The sequence below is a fragment of the Columba livia genome, unplaced genomic scaffold, assembly GCF_036013475.1.
Source record: "Columba livia isolate bColLiv1 breed racing homer unplaced genomic scaffold, bColLiv1.pat.W.v2 Scaffold_106, whole genome shotgun sequence".
NCBI lineage: Eukaryota > Metazoa > Chordata > Aves > Columbiformes > Columbidae > Columba > Columba livia.
In genome coordinates, this window is record NW_027043011.1 from 2,836,818 (window position 1) to 2,850,398 (window position 13,581).

General features: G+C 46.7%; 1 long non-coding RNA gene across 1 annotated transcript; it reads left to right on the forward strand.

Annotated features, from left to right (window-relative positions):
• Nucleotides 1–354: 354 nt before the first annotated feature.
• LOC135577606 (uncharacterized) lies at nt 355–6,969 on the forward strand. Its single transcript, XR_010469323.1, has 2 exons — nt 355–922; nt 5,718–6,969. It is a non-coding gene; the product is annotated as an uncharacterized LOC135577606 (long non-coding RNA).
• Nucleotides 6,970–13,581: the final 6,612 nt, after the last annotated feature.

Here is a 13,581-nt window from a genome sequence, read left to right on the forward strand (position 1 = left end):
CACACACGCTGTCCAGGGGGGTTTGTGACACACACGCTGTCTAATGGGGTCTGTGACACACACAGTTTCCAACGTGGTTTCTGACACACACACTGTCCAAAGGGGTTTGTGACATTCAATTGTCCAATGGGGATTGTACCACACACATGCTGTCCAATGTGGTTTGTGAAACACACACTCTGTCCAATGGGGATTGTGACACACACGCTGTCTAGAGGGGTTTGTGACACACACACTGTCCGGACGGGTTTGCGATAAACACAATGTCCAATGGGCTTTGTGACACATACACTGTACAGGGGGGTTTGTGACCCACACACTGTCCAGTGGGTTTTGTGACACATAGACTTTCTGTGGGTTGTCTTGGCTGTATTTGTGGGCAGTGTGCTGATTTTAGTTATTGGACCTGCTGTGTTAGCATGGGAAGTTACTGGGGGGTTGTGGAAAATTACAGCCGATGGGTGTAAGAACAAAGCACGGGAACTGGTGGTTTGGCAACAGTATCTTGTTATAGTCGCGCGAAGCTTTCCTAACACGAAAGGCATGTAGTTACAAGGACCTAAGATAAGATATGCATGCTTTCTTACTAACCTATCATGAGCTCAGCTTTTGTAATATGTATGAGCTAATTAGTTGGTATACCAATCAGTATAATCCACGATAGTAGTTGTAATGTATGTAACAGTATAAAAGGATTGTGTAGAGAACAATAAAGTGGACACTTTGCTTGCATCAAGTTGCGTCCCCGTCTCTTCATCGCGGCAAATGGTGACCTCCGACGTGATCTTCGGTGAAGACTCCGCCGGAGGCTGATAATCACCTATCTGGTGGCGTGCTGCGAGTCCCGCAGAACTGGGAACGCTGCTACAAGGAGCAGGGAAAAGCCGGCTACTGAAGTCATCACCCCCGTCTGGAACGAGAGGTGAGCTGCGGGAAACTAGCAAAATGGGGAATCAGACGAGTTCCCCTGAAAGAGACGTTTATGAGCTAATGAAAGCTTTACTTCAGAAGCATGGGGGAAAAACCCTTTCGGGTCAGGACCTCAAGCTGATCCTTAAATGGGTCCAGGTTAAGATCCCTACAGTTACTGCTTCTTCGATTTTTACCCGGGAACTTTGGGACGATGTAGGGGTGAAATTATGGGATGCAGCTACCTCTGGAGATGAGGAAGCGCAACATATGCTCCCACACTGGAGAAAAATTTTTGAGGCTGTGAAAGCGCAAGAGCAGAGCCAGCGAGGTTCTGAAGGGGAGACAAAGCCCTCTGCACCATCATTACCGTCACCACCCCCCTTGGCCTGTGCAGCGGGGTATCCCCCGGAGGATGATCCCTTTGATCCCGGACCTGTTGATCCCGAAAAAGAACCCGATCTTTTCCCTCCTGATCCTCATAATGTCTGGGGAGAGATCAAACGCCAAGCATTAAAGGAGGGGGAGTTAGAGATAGCAAGGACTATAGTAGCGCCTGTTATATATCAAGGAAGGGGGGGGGCGGCTCAATGGGAAGCATTGTCCTTTTCAGTGATTAAGGAGTTGCGTCGTACGGCTACCGAGCACGGGTTGTCTTCTCCTTATTTTGCAAGCCTTTTATCTTCTGTATTCGATACATATGTCATGACCCCACATGATTTAAAATCTCTCGCGCGATTGTTATTAACCCCGACGCAATATACAATGTGGGAGTCTCAATGGAGAACGGGGCTGCAGACAATTTTGTTGGGGTATGCGGGACATGCGAATGCTGCCCTAGCTGCCTTAACCATAGAACATCTTACTGGGACTGGGCAACATGCAGACCCGGCCGGACAGGCAAGGGATATCCCCCGAGAAGCCTTAGAAGCAGTCCGGGAGGAAGCGAAAAAGGCTTTATTGAAAGTTCCTGATTCTCAAAAGCCTCAGAAAGCGTTTACTAATATCACCCAAGAGCCCCGAGAGCCGTATATGCAATTTGTAGACCGCTTGAAACAAGCCTTAGATCGGCAAGTAGATAATACCGAGGCTCGAGATATCCTATTACTTAAATTAGCAGTGGAAAATGCCAACGCTGATTGCAAAAAACTTTTAAAATCGCTTCCGAACCAAAATCCTACTTTGATTGAGATGATTGAGGCGTGTAACAGAATTGGCACTGTGGATTATAAATATGAAGCGATGGCTGCTGCCTTTGCGGCCATGCGCGGACCTGTGGGAAACAGTAAGCAACAGAACTGTTTCGGTTGTGGGAAGCCAGGTCACTTTAAAAGAGATTGTCGCAGCGCCGGGGGGAAGAGACCCCCAGCACCTAGTGTTTGTCCCAGATGCCAGAAGGGACGGCATTTTGCAAACCAATGTAAATCTAAATATGATGTGAATGGGCATCCCATACCGGGAAACCGGCAGTGGAGCGCGAACCCGCGGCGCGTGCAGACACAAGTTCCGCGGCCAGCCTCAACGCCCCTGCAAGCGCGGGGGGAGGAGCGGGGGACCGGAGGGTTTCCAGTCTCTCTCCCGCAACAGCAGGGAGCGCCGGCCTGGACCTGGCAACCGCCCACACAGTAACGCTGCTTGATTCCTCTGTTCACTTACTGCCTACCAAAGTTGCAGGCCCTTTGCCTCCTCAAACGCAGGCTTTATTATTGGGAAGATCATCCACCACCCTGTCAGGGCTTTTTGTATTGCCTGGAGTAATTGATCCTGACAGTAATTCCGAAATCAAAATTATGGCTTGGACCCCATTTCCTCCTTGCACAGTACCAGAGGGAAGTCGTATTGCTCAATTGATACTGATCCCTAAGGAGGACTATGTCTCAATCCCTGACCAAATGCTCCCGCGGAGACAGGGAAGCTTTGGGTCTACGGGAGAACCACTAATTTTATGGGCTCAAGCCATCTCACAAAAGCGTCCTATATGTCAATGTACCCTCATTTGCAGAGGTCAGCAAGTCGTGTTGAGTGGAATCATTGATACAGGTGCAGATGTTACCGTTATTTCTCAAGCGAAGTGGCCTTCTAGGTGGCCTTTAGCTGATATCTCTCAGACGTTAGCAGGGATTGGGGGGTGCGGAGCTAGCCGCCAAAGCGCAGAAATGATACAAGTTCAAAATTCAGAAGGACAAGTTGCCTCAGTCAAACCGTTTATCTTACCAGTACCTATGGTCTTGTGGGGACGTGATGTGTTGTCTCAGTGGGGGGTGTCTATCCAGACACATTTTTAGGTGGGGCCATTGAGGGGCGTGAAACCCCAAAGTTAACCTGGAAGACAGACACTCCTATTTGGATTGATCAATGGCCCCTGCCACTGGAAAAACTTCACGCCCTCCAAGAAATAGTTAACGAACAACTATCTATGGGACATATTGTACCCTCAACGAGTCCTTGGAATTCGCCTATCTTTGTTATTAAAAAACTGACTGGCAAGTGGCGCCTGCTCCATGACCTCAGAAAAATTAATGACGCTATGGAAGACATGGGGGCCCTGCAGCCTGGGCTTCCATCACCTACCATGATCCCTCGAGATTGGCATTTAACTATCATAGACCTCAAAGATTGTTTTTTCAATATTTCATTGCATCCAGATGATGCCCCTAAATTTGCCTTTTCTGTGCCAAGCGTCAACATGCAAGCTCCTTTGCAAAGATATCAGTGGGTTGTGCTACCGCAGGGAATGAAAAATAGCCCTACAATATGCCAATGGTATGTAGCAAAGATACTTAGTCCTGTTAGAACTGCAGTGCCTGCTGCACTGTTATATCATTATATGGATGACATTCTAGTGGCAGCACAGCACCATGAAGTCATGGAGGAAGCTGTAGCCCTTGTCGTGGCTGCTGTAAAATCAGCAGACCTCTGTATTGCACCAGAAAAAATTCAAAGAATGCCACCTTGGAAATACTTAGGATGGCGTATAAGGGCTCAGACTGTTACCCCGCAACCCTTACAGATACAGGCAAATGTAAAGAACTTACATGATGTACAAAAACTGCTGGGTACAATCAATTGGGTCAGACCATTGTTAGGAATCAGTAATGCGGACCTTCGTCCCCTATTCGAAATGCTTAAAGGAAGCTCGGATTTAAACGCTCCGCGAACTCTTAGTCCTGAAGCCATAGCTTCCTTGCATAAAGCTGCAACAGCAATTGCCTCCAGACAAGCGCATCGATGGGAACCAGAATTGCCTTTTCAATTAATCATCCTTAATCCTGCTAGACAGCCTTATGCACTTATTTTTCAATGGGACTGCCAGAAAATGGACCCTTTACTAATCATTGAATGGATTTTTCTGCCTAACCAAGCCACAAAGACGATTTCTACCCAACATGAGATGTTTGCATCTTTAATCATCAGGGCCAGACAGCGATTACTTACCCTGGCAGGCACGGACTTTGCCCTCATATGTATGCCAGTAACAAGTGTTTACCTGCAATGGCTACAACAACAATCAGATGCACTAGGTATAGCCCTGACTGGCTATGCAGGCCAACTCACTTCTCATCCGCCTTCTCACAAGCTGTTAAGCATTGATTTTCACCTTTTACCTGTTCCAAAGCGGAGTGACCAGCCTTTACAAGCCCTTACTGTATTTACAGATGGGTCTGGCAAATCTCACAAGTCTGTTATCCTTTGGTGGGATGACCATCGGGAACGGTGGAGCTCAGATGTAGAGACTGTACAGGGTTCTCCTCAAATAGTAGAATTATCTGCAGTTGTTCGAGTGTTTCGAAAATGGTCTATTCCTCTCAATATAATCACTGATTCTGCTTATGTTGCAGGAATTGTTAGCCGAGCAGAAGCTTCTGTGCTACGGGATATTTCTCATGCGGCACTGTTCAATCTGTTACAAGAACTCATTTTCCTGTTAGATTCCCGCCTTCACCCTTATTTTATTATGCATGTCCGATCTCACACTTCTCTACCTGGTTTTATTGCAGAAGGGAACCGACAAGCGGATTTGCTTACGCTACCAGTGCAAGTGTTACCAGATCGATTAGCGCAAGCTCGACTCAGCCACTCCTTTTTTCATCAAAATGCTGCAGGCCTTAAGCGTCAATTTGACCTCACTATACAACAAGCTCATAATATCATTGCGGTGTGTCCTGATTGTCAAAGGCACTCTTTCCCTTCTATAGCAGAAGGAGTTAACCCCAGAGGGCTACAAAGCCTTCAACTCTGGCAAACAGATGTCACTCATTTTGCTGAATTTGGTCGTCTAAAGTTTGTTCATTGCTCTATTGATACATTTTCCGGAATGTTATTTGCCTCCTGTCATGTAGGAGAAAAAGCACGCGATGTGCGAAAACATCTGATGCGCGCCTTTGCTACTTTGGGGGTACCCTCTCAAATCAAAACTGATAATGGCCCTGCATATGTATCTAAAACCTTGACGACCTTTTTTGCCTCTTGGGGTATATCACACATTACAGGTATCCCTCATTCTCCTACGGGACAAGCTTTGATAGAACGATCTCACCAAACCTTAAAACGTTTGTTATTAAAACAAAAAGGGGGAATAGGGGCTGCTACACCAGAGGAGCGCTTACAGAAAGCCTTGTATGTTTTTAATTTTTTGAATTGTTCCCTGTTAGACAGCAATCCTCCAGTAGTTCGTCATTTTAGCACAAACACCCTTTTTGAACCCAAGATTAAGCCGCCAGTATTGATCCGGGACCCCGAAACAGGTAAAGTGATGGGACCCTATCCCCTTGTTACATGGGGTAGAGGTTATGCTTGTGTTTCCACAGAGAGAGGTCCTCGCTGGATCCCGGCAAAGAACGTGAGACCCTTCCGAGAAACATTGCAACGGCAGTCTTCTGATAACGCTCCAGAACCTGCGTTCGATGAGGAGAACGTTGCTCCCGAATGAATTCCGTCTCAGAAACAGATAAGCGAGAGCTTCAATGTCCAGACTGCGAAGTGTGCAATTTCTGGATCCTTAGAATTTGTGCTGACTGCGAAAGACCACAGTGGGTAAATAGGTGCCGCGTAAGACGGTGGTGTGACTATTGTTTGCAGGATTATCAAGGGCTCTTACAGAGGCTATCAGTGGAAACTGGAATTGAGGGCGATAGAACTCGCTCCTATCTGTCAAAGAATTTAACACGACCTCTGACATTTTGTCAGGATTAGCTCAAGATGTAGATAGCTTACGACATGTAGTCTTACAGAATCGTGCTGCCATAGATTTCCTTTTACTAGCCCACGGACATGGATGTCAAGAATTTGAAGGAATGTGTTGCATGAATCTATCTGATCACTCTGTGAGCATTCATAAACAGATTGCAGAACTACGAGAAAGGATTCACAATGTGCAGGAAGGAATGGATGGACTCGATGGGTGGCTAGCTTCTTGGGGAATTACAGGGTGGATAAAAGATTTACTTAAACAGGGAATTTTGATCCTTTTAGTAATTTGTGTATTATTACTAACGATTCCATGTATTTTGCAGTGCTTACAAAAGTCGATAACCGCTTCAGTAAATAAGATTTTTCTTGTACAAGCACAAGACCTCCCAAAAACTCCCAGTACAGAAATGTTGGTGAAGCAAGACGTCCTCGAACTGGTTGGGCGCCGACCTTGGGAAGAAGTAAATGTTTGAAAACAAAAAGGGGGAGATGTGGGTTGTCTTGGCTGTATTTGTGGGCAGTGTGCTGATTTTAGTTATTGGACCTGCTGTGTTAGCATGGGAAGTTACTGGGGGGTTGTGGAAAATTACAGCCGATGGGTGTAAGAACAAAGCACGGGAACTGGTGGTTTGGCAACAGTATCTTGTTATAGTCGCGCGAAGCTTTCCTAACACGAAAGGCATGTAGTTACAAGGACCTAAGATAAGATATGCATGCTTTCTTACTAACCTATCATGAGCTCAGCTTTTGTAATATGTATGAGCTAATTAGTTGGTATACCAATCAGTATAATCCACGATAGTAGTTGTAATGTATGTAACAGTATAAAAGGATTGTGTAGAGAACAATAAAGTGGACACTTTGCTTGCATCAAGTTGCGTCCCCGTCTCTTCATCGCGGCACTTTCCAATGGGTTTTGTGACACACACTCTGTCCAATGGGGTTTGTGACACACGCACTATCAAGGCGGGTTTGTGACAAACACACTGCGCAACGGGCTTTGTGACACACACACTGTCTAATGGGTTTTGTGACACTCACGCGCTGTCCAATGGTGTTTGTGACACCCACATTGTCCATTGTGTTTTGTGACACACACACTCTTCAGGGGGGTTTGGGACACACACACTGTCCAATGGGGTTTGTGACACACACACTGTCCAATGGGGATTGTGACACACACACGCTGTCCCATGGGTTTTTTCACACGCATGCTGTCCAATGGGGTTTGTGACACACACGCTGTCCAATGGGGTTTGTAACACACACGCTCTCCAATGGGTTTTGTGACACACACAATCTGTCCAATGGGGCTTGTGACACACACAGACTGTACAGGGGGGTTTGTTACACACGCTCTATCCAATGGGGTCTGTGACACACGAAGTTTCCAATGGGGTTTGTGACACACACGCTGTCCAATGGGAATTGTGATACACACACGCTGTCCAATGGTGTTTGTGATATGCATGCTGACCAATGGTGTTTGTGAAACACACGCTGAATATTGCGGTTTGGGACACACACACTTTCCAAAGGGGTTTGTGTCATACACGCTGTCCAATGGGGTTTGTGACACACACCGTGTCCAGGGGGGTTTGTGACACAAACGCTGTACAGTGGGGTTTGTGACACACACACTGTACAACGGGGTTAGTGACACACAAGATGTCCAATGAGGTTTCTGACACACACACTGAGTCCAATGGGGCTTGTGACACACACGGTGTCCAATGGGGTTCATGGCACATATGCTGTCCAGTGGGATTTGTGAACACCCAAACTTTTCAATAGGGTTTGTAACACAGACACGCTATACAATGGGTTTTGTGACACACACGCTGTCCAATGGTGTTTGTGACACGCACGCTGTGCATTGTGTTTTGTGACACACTGTTCAGGAGGGTTTGTGACACACACACTGTCCAATGGGGTTTGTGACACACACACTCTGTCCAGTGGGGGTTGTGACACACACGATGTCCAATGGGGTTTGTGACAAACACACGCTATACAATGGGGTTTGTGATACACACACTGTCCAATGGGGTTGGTGACAAATACACGCTATCCAATGTGTTTTGTTACACACACGCTGTGCAATGGGATTTCTGACACACACACTGTCTAATGGGGTTTGTGTCAAACACACTGTCCAATCCGGATTGTGACAGATACAAGCTGTCCCATGCTCTTTGTGACACGCACGCTGTCCAAAGTGGTTTGTGACACACACATTGTACAGGGGTGTTTGTGACACACACACTGTCCAATGGGGTTTGTGACACATAGGCTGTCCAATGGTTTTTGTGACACACACACTCTGTCCAATGGGGCTTTTGACACACACACAGTCCAATGGGGATTGTGACACACACACTGTACAGGGGGGTTTGTGACACTCCCTGTGTCCAATGGGATTTGTGACACACACACTGTCCAATGGGGATTGTGACTCACACAAACTCTGTCCAATGGGGTTGGTGACACACAAACTGTCCAATAGTGTTTGTGAAACACACGCTGTCCAATGGGGTTTGTAACACAGATGCTTCCCAATGGGGTTTGTTACACACACACTTTCCAGGGGGGTTTGTGACACACACGCTGTCCAGAGGGTTTTGTGACCCACACACATTCCAATGGAGATTGTGACAGACACGCTGTGCAATGGGGTTTGTGAAACACACACACTGTCCAATGGGGATTGTGACACACACACGCTGTCCAATGTTGGTTGTGACACACATGCTGTCCAATGGTGTGTGTGACAAACATGCTGCCCATTGCGGTTTGGGACAGACACAATTTCCTATCTTGGGCCTTGAAAAGCAAGTCCTTTGGCGACACGGTACGCCAGAAAGAATTTAATCAGACAACGGTACTCATTTCAAAAACAGTCTTATAGACAATTGGGCCAAAGAACATGGTATTGAGTGGGTATATCATATTCCATATCATGCACCAGCCTCTGGGAAAATTGAAAGGTACAATGGTTTGTTAAAAACTACACTAAAGGCACTAGGTGGTGGAACCTTTAAAAATTGGGATTCACATTTAGCAAAAGCCACTTGGTTGGTCAACACCCGGGGATCAACCAATCGAGCCGGGCCTGCCCAATCAGAAATTCTACAGACTGTAGAAGGAGATAAAGTCCCTGTAGTACACATGAAAAACATGTTAGGAAAGGCAGTCTGGGTTACTCCTGCCTCAGGCAAAGGCAAGCCCATTCGTGGGATTGTTTTTGCCCAGGGACCTGGCAGCACCTGGTGGGTGATGCTTAAGGATGGAGAAGTTCGGTGTGTACCTCAAGGGGATTTGAGTTTAGGTGAAAATATTCAACACTGAACTGCATGATGTGAATTGCCACGCTAACAGTGTTTAATAAGTGTCTTCCAGATCAAGACAATGATGATGAAACCAGAGCTAGCTTCTTCGAGTGGCGCCTGACAACTTCTTTGAAGTTGATATCTTTAACCCACAAACAGTGGTAATGAGATGCACTTGTACCATTTTTCCTGCCCTGGGAGACTGTCATGACAAAACGAACTTAATGAACTTTTTAAAGGATGGTCCACTGATTAATTACTCCTGTGTATATATGTACATATGTATATATAGATATATAGTTGTAGTGATTAATTAGATTATATTGATAGATTGTATTGATAAGGTTTAAGCATTCAGTGAATGGCATATTATAAGGGGTGGAATGTCCTGGTTTTGTTAAAAACAAGTATCTCTTTCAGTGAATTTGCCTGTCAGCTAAAGCCTTCATATTAACTGCATTTTCCTGGAGAACCAGACACATGTTTTGGTAAACCTAGCAATGGAATGCAAACTTATTGATAAGCACGGATGGACATCTCGCGAGAGGGGTGACGAGAAGAAAGAGACCAAGAAACTGATCAACTGTGTATAACATTCCATTCACTTGAATACTTCATATAAAAGTGGGAGATCACAAGGATCTCGTTCGCTTTTCCCCTTTTGCCTTTTTCCCTTCTGCTCATGGCCGACATTAGAAGAGGACCTTGCTAGTCGTCCCTGCGAACTGAGGCCTAGTGAGAGACTGAATCCACCTCCGATTGGCTGCAGAGTCTAATCCAGGACTTTGGTTGCCGGCTCTGCAGTTGCTGAGACTTTCAAGATTGGTTTTGTACATTTTGTATTATTTTCTCTATTCTTATTAGTAGCATTAGTAAAACATCTTTAATTTTTTCCAACTCTCTTCACTCTGTCCTTCTTTTCCTCCCAATTGCCTCTCCTTAGTGGAAAGCGGGGAGAGGGAGGGGGAAGTGGGGGCGGGGAGAGGGGGTTAACAATACATCTGCCAGGGTTTTATTGTCACCCCGCAATCTTAACCCTCGACACACACATGGTGTCCAAATGGGATTGCGACACACACGTTATGCAATGGCGTTTGTGACACAGAAACTGTCAAGGGGTGTTTGTGACACACACACTGTCCAGGGGGGTTTGAGACACACACGCTGTTCAATGGTGTTTGAGACACAGAGGCTGTCAAATGGGGATTGTGACACACAGGCTGTTCAATAGGGATTGTGACTCACACACGCTGTCCAAAGGGGTTTATGGCACACACACTGTGCAAATGGGTTTGTGACACACACACGCTGTCCAATGGGGTTTATGCCACACATACTCTATCCAATGGGGTTTCTGACACACAAGCTTTCCAACAGGGTTTGTGACACACACGCGCTGTACAATGGGGTTTGTGACACACACATTCCAATGGGTTTTGTGACACACATGCTGTCCAAAGCGTTTTGTGACAGACACACTGTTTAATGGGTTTTGTGACACACACTCGCTGTCCAATGGGATTTGTGACACAAACGCTGTATAATGGGTTTAGTGACACACACACTATCTAATGGGGTTGTGACACACAATCGCTGTCCAATGGCGTTTGTAGACACACACGCTGTGAAATGCTGTTTGTGACACAGACACTGTCCAGGGGGGTTTGTGACACACACACTGTCCAGGTGGGTTTGAGACACACACGCTGTCCAATGGGGATTGTGACATGCACGCTGTCCAATAGGGTTTATGGCACACACACGCTGTCCAATGGGGTTTGTGTCACAGACACTTTCCAATGAGTTTTATGATACATACTCTGCCCAATGGGTTTTGTGAAACACACACAGTCTAAGGGGATTTGTGACACACACTCGTTGTCCAATGGTTCTTGTAAAACACACATGCTGTCCAATGGGGTTTGTGGCACACACACTGTCTAATGGGGTGTGTGAAATACACTCGCTGTCCAATGGTGTTTGTGACACAGACACGCTATCCAGTGGGGTTTGTGACACACACACTGTCCAATGGGGTTTGTGACACACACACTGTCCTAAGGGGTTTGTGACACACGCACGCTGTCCAATGGTGTTTGAGACATACACGCTGTTCAATGGCATTTGTGACACACACAGTGTCCAGGGGTGTTTGTAAGACACTCGCTGTCCAATGGGGATTGTGACACACACACGCTGTCCAATGGGGTTTGTGACACAGACACTTTCCAATGGGGTTTATGATACACACGCTGTCCAATGGGGATTGTGAAACACACGCTGTCCAATGGTGTTTGTGACACACCCATGCTTTACAAATGGATTTGTGACACACACACGCTATTCAGTGGGGTTTCTGACACCCATGCTGTCCAACGGGGTTTGTGATCCAGAAACTGTCAAGAGGGATTTGTGACACACACAGTGTCTCAGCTACCTGAGACACTTAGACTAAGCCTAAAATACGCAGATCTCTCCATAAGGATGGTTTTTATACTGTACTTCCACAATCTGCTGGCAGTACAAAAAAATAAGCTGCAGATCTCCTTAGGCTGAGTCATGGTGCTTTGGTGCGGGGACCATGCATATCATGGAGGAAATAAGGCAAGGCAAGGACAGGCAAGGACAGGCAAAGCAAGGCTAGTCTGCAGGACATTTTTCCGCTTTATAGTTTCTAGCACATTCGTCTTCAGACTAGGAGGAAAGCCATAAGACCGTATGGATTAGACCCAAGCAAAAACCCCAGTTACTTGAGACACTTAGACTAAGCCTAAAGTACGCAGATCTCTCCATAAGGATGGTTTTTATACTGTGCTTCCAGAATCGGCTGGCAGTACAAAAAAATAAGCTGCAGATATCCTTTGGCTGAGTCATGGTGCTTTGGTGCAGTGACCATGCACATCATGGGAATATTTCACCATTTCTGCTCTGGTTTTCAGTGTATGACAACAAAACACCCACCTGATGACATCCTTTCAAGAGCAAAGGCAGCAATTTGCAGAATTCCGCTTCTTAGGGGAAGTGAGAAATTGCTGAGCTGCCACCAAGTCCTGCAGTGTCCCTGTCGCCTGCAGAGTCACCACATACTCGCCACGGTAGTGGGCATTGTGACAAAGGTTCTATGTCAGCTGGGTGTGGCAGCCAGGCGCCCCCTAGGGGATGGGGAGCCTATCAGCCCCGGGCCTGTCACTGCCTGCTGTCCCTGCTGTCACCAGCCAGGCCTCTGAAAATTGGTCAAACCATGCCCAGACTTGGGGCCACTTTGGCCCAGAGTCTTGAAAAGACAAGTCGGGAAGAAAGATATGGGACAGAGAGAGAAAGCGAAGGGAGCAGGAGAAAGGGAAGAAAGAATAAACAGTAGTGTTGGGCTGCAGGTGTGAGATGGAGGAATTGCAGGAAAAGAGGCAGGAAGCAGGAGAGTGAGAGAAAAGGAAAGACGAGACATGCAGCCAGACGAGGGGTTAGTGAGAGAGGATGGGACAGAGAACAGGATGAGAAGGAAATAAGGCAAGGCAAGGACAGGCAAGGACAGGCAAAGCAAGGCTAGGCTCCAGGACATTTTTTCGCTTTATAGTTTCTAGCACATTCGTCTTCAGACTAGGAGTAAGGCCACATGACCGTATGGATTAGGCCCAAGCAAAAACCCCAGCTACTTGAGACACTTAGACTAAGCCTAAAATATGCAGATCTCTCCATAAGGATGGTTTTTATCCTGTGCTTCCACAATCTGCTGGCAGTACAAAAAAATAAGCTGCAGATCTCCTTAGGCTGAGTCATGGTGATTTGGTGCAGAGACCATGCACATCACGGAAATATTTCACCATTTCTGCTCTGGTTTTCAGTGTATGACACCAAAACACCCACCTGATGATATCCTTTCAAGAGCAAAGGCAGCAATTTGCAGAATTCCGCTTCTTTGGGGATGTGAGAAATTGCTGAGCTGCCAAAAGTCCTGCAGTGTCCCTGTAGCATGCAGAGTCACCACATACTCGCCACGGTAGCGGGAATTCTGACAAAGGTTCTATGTCAGCTGGGTGTGGCAGCCAGGCGCCCCCTAGGGGATGGGGAGCCTATCAGCCCCGGGCCTGTCACTGCCTGCTGTCCCTGCTGTCACCAGCCAGGCCTCTGAAAATTGGTCAAACCATGCCCAGAC